Source organism: Pieris brassicae, chromosome 4 (assembly GCF_905147105.1).
Source record: "Pieris brassicae chromosome 4, ilPieBrab1.1, whole genome shotgun sequence".
Taxonomy (NCBI): domain Eukaryota; kingdom Metazoa; phylum Arthropoda; class Insecta; order Lepidoptera; family Pieridae; genus Pieris; species Pieris brassicae.
This window is the reverse complement of record NC_059668.1, coordinates 8,452,772-8,460,111: the sequence shown is the minus strand read 5'-3', so window position 1 is coordinate 8,460,111 and position 7,340 is coordinate 8,452,772.

The following is a 7,340-nucleotide window of genomic DNA, read 5'->3' as shown; positions in this document are numbered from 1 at the left end:
TAAAATCTATGGTTAAGTGAATACGTTGCATATTAATCCAGTTTTTATTAACGTCGTTGTTAAAGCGGGCGTGAAATTTCCAGCGACTGACTCGTTGCGTCCAAGAAATTATATAGTGTATGTAAAATATAGTGAGTCCCATAGTCTGTGCAGATATGCATATGCATGCATGAAATCTATAGTAATTACCGTTATTAAAACATAAACACTGCTTATTTGTTATAAACTATAAGTTACATATTAATCCATGAAATCCATGAAATGGTTTTATGAAATCCATTGGCACCGCATCTTGCGTATTAGATGTAATTTTTTAAATTCCAGGTAAAATGATAATAAATAATAACACAATTATTATTTTCAGAGCATTTATTCAATAGTACAATATTATTTTAACATCATTCTCCTTAAAGGTAATTAACGTATATTCTAACTACTACAGTGCTTTAAAAATGTTATTTAAGTGATTAACGACTATAATCACGAATTTATAGACGTCACCGTTTCTATTATAGAGCACGACTGCTTTATCGCACCCGAAACGTAAGTTGTTGTGTAAATGGTGAAATAAATAAATTTGTTTTTAAAAACACCAAGTATTTGTAGACTAATACTGGATACGTCCAGTTATGTATGTACTCTTAAAATATTTAAATATGTGAAAGACTTTCCGAATCATAAAAATGGGACAAGGAATTTCATTCAAACACTTCCTGAAAACGAAATCAAAATGGTGAAGTAACTTTTGTCGAGTAAGTATAATAACAGCGGGTTGTTAACTTAGTGTATACGGATCTAGAACTTAGTTTAACTGATTGATTAACTAATTTAAGAAAATATAGGACAGGGTTTTTCTTTGGTATTTTGGTATGTTTAAATCTTTACTAAAAAGCGTAAGTAACTTTTACTCTTAACACCACTCTGAAGTGCCTTAGAACCGTATTTTAATACACAAATCAGACTAAAGTTAGTTTTTCTTAAGACGAAATTGTCTTTAAAACGGGACATAAATCTTACCTATTCTAGGTATTATTTAGAAGCAGTATACTGTAACATTGGACTCGCGATTTGTTAAATTACTTTACCCTATAATATTAATAATAATAAAAGTTTATTAGAATCTTCACAATTTTGCATTTTGTTTCAATTATATTTTATTTTAATCCAGTTGCTTTTATTTAAACACTTAAACTTTACTCATATAACAATGAATTGCGTTACACCTTTTTAACTCTACTTGAGTTAAAAAGCCATCCCATATACCCATCATGTAACAAACTTATTCATAATTTGACAGAAAGAGACAAAATAGTACATTTGTTAAAACAGTTTACATAATCGATTTAATTTTTTTAAAAAATCGGCCTTTAACCATTCATGGTTCTAAGGGACGTTAGTTGTATATTTGTGTTAAAAATGTCGCAATAATAACCAAATCTTTATTAGGTCTTTTTGTCGTATTTAAAATTTGACTAAAAATATGTGTACAAATAATTTTCATATTTTCTTTTGTTACCTTTTCGTTTGTACTTACAAAGTCACGGTTGAGCAGGATAGGATATGATTAAGAAATTTTTAAGCAGAAGAGATTTAAAAGATGTTAGGGATGTAGCCTAATAGTTTGGAGTCGGGCAGCCTTTTCCACAACTTAATGGTTGAGAATCCTAAATGAATTGCCTAAGAAGGATGAGCAGTGAGACGGAATTTCCAATAAGCATCTATTAGAGGAGCGTGACATATATTCTAAGGACCTGAGAATTTGAATTCATTTTTAAGATAAGAGGGACTTTTGGTTTTGAACACAATTTAGTATAGAAGTTTAAGAAGATGAAGCCCACGTCTGAGTCGAATAGGTATCCCTACCTGTGGAATTAGTTATTTTAATATACAACATTTATATTAAATTGTTAATCTTGGTGACTCTTTCACAAACCCACAGTATATACATAATATTTTTACTACCAAAACTGGTGTAGTTGTGGAAAAGGCTGCCCGACTCCAAACTATTAGGCTACATCCCTAACATCTTTTAAATCTCTTCTGCTTAAAAATTTCTTAATCATATCCTATCCTGCTCAACCGTGACTTTGTAAGTACAAACGAAAAGGTAACAAAAGAAAATATGAAAATTATTTGTACACATATTTTTAGTCAAATTTTAAATACGACAAAAAGACCTAATAAAGATTTGGTTATTATTGCGACATTTTTAACACAAATATACAACTAACGTCCCTTAGAACCATGAATGGTTAAAGGCCGATTTTTTAAAAAAATTAAATCGATTATGTAAACTGTTTTAACAAATGTACTATTTTGTCTCTTTCTGTCAAATTATGAATAAGTTTGTTACATGATGGGTATATGGGATGGCTTTTTAACTCAAGTAGAGTTAAAAAGGTGTAACGCAATTCATTGTTATATGAGTAAAGTTTAAGTGTTTAAATAAAAGCAACTGGATTAAAATAAAATATAATTGAAACAAAATGCAAAATTGTGAAGATTCTAATAAACTTTTATTATTATTAATATTATAGGGTAAAGTAATTTAACAAATCGCGAGTCCAATGTTACAGTATACTGCTTCTAAATAATACCTAGAATAGGTAAGATTTATGTCCCGTTTTAAAGACAATTTCGTCTTAAGAAAAACTAACTTTAGTCTGATTTGTGTATTAAAATACGGTTCTAAGGCACTTCAGAGTGGTGTTAAGAGTAAAAGTTACTTACGCTTTTTAGTAAAGATTTAAACATACCAAAATACCAAAGAAAAACCCTGTCCTATATTTTCTTAAATTAGTTAATCAATCAGTTAAACTAAGTTCTAGATCCGTATACACTAAGTTAACAACCCGCTGTTATTATACTTACTCGACAAAAGTTACTTCACCATTTTGATTTCGTTTTCAGGAAGTGTTTGAATGAAATTCCTTGTCCCATTTTTATGATTCGGAAAGTCTTTCACATATTTAAATATTTTAAGAGTACATACATAACTGGACGTATCCAGTATTAGTCTACAAATACTTGGTGTTTTTAAAAACAAATTTATTTATTTCACCATTTACACAACAACTTACGTTTCGGGTGCGATAAAGCAGTCGTGCTCTATAATAGAAACGGTGACGTCTATAAATTCGTGATTATAGTCGTTAATCACTTAAATAACATTTTTAAAGCACTGTAGTAGTTAGAATATACGTTAATTACCTTTAAGGAGAATGATGTTAAAATAATATTGTACTATTGAATAAATGCTCTGAAAATAATAATTGTGTTATTATTTATTATCATTTTACCTGGAATTTAAAAAATTACATCTAATACGCAAGATGCGGTGCCAATGGATTTCATAAAACCATTTCATGGATTTCATGGATTAATATGTAACTTATAGTTTATAACAAATAAGCAGTGTTTATGTTTTAATAACGGTAATTACTATAGATTTCATGCATGCATATGCATATCTGCACAGACTATGGGACTCACTATATTTTACATACACTATATAATTTCTTGGACGCAACGAGTCAGTCGCTGGAAATTTCACGCCCGCTTTAACAACGACGTTAATAAAAACTGGATTAATATGCAACGTATTCACTTAACCATAGATTTTATGCATTATACCCAAAGAGTGCATATACAGAAATGCATATACAATATATGCATTTCTGCATAGACTGTGGGATTCACTATAATAATTTATTGGACGCAACGCGTAATTCGCTGGAAAATTCTCGCTTGCTTTAACAACAACATGTGGTGCGTCCACTCATCTTGCAGATTTTTGTCCCGCTTTTCTGCATCTATAGTACACATTGCTACGGGCCAATGGATAAATAAATTCCAAACATTTGGCGCAAAGCACCTTGTAAAAGAACTACTGCACCATCCTCCACTCAATCGTGCAGTCTCCTTGAACAATATTTGTACAAGCACAAGTGCGCTCAACTCTAAGGCGAACAAGTATTTGCAAACTCTTGTTCGGTATCCTCTTTCAATGTCTTTACACTAATCTTCACACATATACTTTGCTGTTGTGTTTTGAAATTTTAGAGCAACTACGCCAATCCTCTCCGCTAATTGACAAGCCCAATCCTTAATTGCCTCCACACATTATTCTTCCTCCACCTCTTATTCGGGCATAAAGAATGAAGACAAGACTTCTTCCAGGATCCATCATACATTTAAAAGAAAGAAAACAACAATATTTTTCAAAATAATTCGCTTTCATTACAAATGACGGTGGCTAATTTATTATTACCATAAATTTATACGCACACACAACTCGATATTGCATCATGCTTACTCGCACGCGTCACTCAACCGGCAAAACGTTTAATTACAAACCCCTCCTGCTTTCCTTATGGAACATACACTGACGTATGACTGCCCATGCCATTGAAGGATTTCTGCTTAAAATTATTATTATCGGTCGTGTGAGACCTCTACGGAGATTTCTATTTTCCTGACTTCCGTCCGCAGCTTCACCCGCGGTTTCGCTTTCGATTTGCGACCTCTTCAACAATAATAGTTAATTGTTCAGTAAATTTGCCTTCTTTTGGGATAATTTTTTCATGTCAAAAAAAGGTAAAGGTGGAAGACCTTTACCTTTCTTTGTCTTTTCTAAGTTTCAAAGTTTTTCTTACAAAATTTTGCAATAATTTATCATATATATGACGACTGACTGCTGAATTTATACATACTTTGTATGAATTCTGTTAGTTTTAATAACAATAACGTCAATAAAATAAAATTAAATATAATATAATAAAAACATGTTGTCCTTGCCTGTTAAGGAGTATACAATCAGATTCATTTGTTACTTTCGTGTGTTCCTAAGTTTAAGTTTTTATTCCCATTGGAAAACTTATTTTAGGGTTTACACTTCCTATTATGTAAAACCTTACAAGACGAACGACACCGACGGGCTTCACCTTATCTTATATAAGAAACTAAGTATTCAAGATCGTTCATAGCCAAATTTCAAAACAAAGTGTAAGCAAATTGTATTCATGAATCCGTGAGATTAGCTTTAAGTTTATTTTATTATTATTTTAGATTAAGCTTGGTAATTCTAAATGTATCAGTGTACTTGTAATTTTCTTTTTTTTTGATTTGGTGATGCACTTTTTGCACTTTACCCTTAATATTTATATCTTTATTCTTACTAATTAATACTTATTTACTTATTTTTTCTTCATTTTTTCTTAATAGGGTTGCCTAGATGAGATCGCCGGTTGCATTACTTACAATTTATGTTACTGGTTTGACTTGTATAGTAACGAATTTATATAAATTATTAAAAAAAAATATAAGAACATTGCAGTTTGCAATTACAAATATGACACTATTTGTATTTGATAACACTACAACTACAAATCTAGTAGTAGGTATACTACTAGTAGTAGGTATAAATCTAGTAGTAGGTATACTACTAGATATGCTCTGCAATGTTGCAGTTTCTAATGGAACTGCGGAGTTCGAACTGTTTCGTGTGTATAACACGTTAAAATTACATTTTTACGAATATTATAAAGTTTTAAAGCGCTTGTTTGATTGAACGCGTTCATTTCGGGAACTCTTTGGATTGAAATATTCATATTGTGATGGATAGTCAAGGAATGCACTGCAGATCATATATAATTATATGTAATATTAACATATATATATGATTAACGTAATAGACTGGATTAATTTATACATTAATGATTTTCACGAGACGTTTGACGCAAGTATAGCGTCCGTGGGAATTACTTACTTAATTTAAATCAAATTTATGTGCCAACATTTAATCTAATAAGTAGGTATTCCAAACAACTATGTAACTTATATTAAACTTTAACTACATATAATATGAAATTAAGAAATATATACAAAAGTAAGTGGTTAAGCGTGCGAGTCTTAAATATGAATATCCCTTAAATATAAACTATCCTTTTATGTATGGCATGAACCTGCTTATAACCATATTAAAAAGTAGGTAAGTTTCTTCTAATTCCGTCTACTTATCTATAAATAAAATCATATAATTTTGGATGTTACGCATATTTCATTTAAAATCTAAACATAATACTCAATTATACAGTTATGTTATGTTATATTATTACTCAATTATACAGTTATGTTATGTTATGTTATATCATGTCTGGATAACTTTTGAATTTTCATACAATAATTACAAATATTGCAATAATATCAAAAGTTGCAACCTAAGTATGTCATACATCCTGTACTCTTTAAAATTGGTACCGACCTTAGACTTTTGTGTCTGTTCCGTCATATTTTTTCTAATAGCTAGTTTATCAACCTTTTATGCCTGACACGACGTAGACTTGAGTCTAAGGCTTGCCGGTTTCCTCACAATGTTTTCTTTCACCAAATGGGCGAATGTTAAATTGGCAAATAGAAAACAAACTCTATTGGACAGTCATGGTACGAACATACGATTAGATGAAACTTTGTTTACACATTACCCTTGAATATACTGCAGCAAAGTTGCTCCCATTAAAATTGAAACGGCAGGAAATACATTATCGACTGATTGACGTCATAGTTTAATCGATTATATCAAAAAAAACAGATGAATGAATTATTTTAATTATACCATATTAACATTTACATACTTTTGGCAGTTAGGTTTAAATGAGCCATTTGATTATATGGATTCATCGCTTACACTAAGCTATATATTTTTTTCTATCATTAAATATGATTAAAATATACAACACATTTTACAGAACTATTTTTAAATATTGCCGCGAACAATTCTTTTTTGGAAGCAGCTCTCCACTAGGCAGATAATTCAAAATTGACCATAAAGAATCAAACGTATGGCAAAAGCCACGTTATCGGGTTACCATACATAATAGATAAATTACTTTATATTATGATATCAGTATGACGGCTTCGCAGATTATAGGAACAAAAGACAAATATATAACGTGATTCGTTTGTAATTTTTTTTTGTATTAGATTCGTACACTAGTAATCAGTAGATTCACAGGGTACTTAATTATATACTATACATGTCGTATAATACAGTCAAAATCTGTTATAACGACGTCGAAGAAACTACTCATATTTAGTCGTAACAGTCGATGAAAATGTTATAAAGTACCTATTACTAACTATGTTTCCTGTATGTCAAAAGGTTTGTGTGTCATTCTCGACACACTCTCAAACCTATTTTGTATCTGTAAGGCATAAGCGTTATTCTCAAGGTTATCCTCAATAAGTTCGAATTCAGCAATTATTTCACCATTAGAATACTATACTGTACGTTAAGAAAATTGTAAATACTGTACATCAAAATCCTTGACACAGTCTTTATT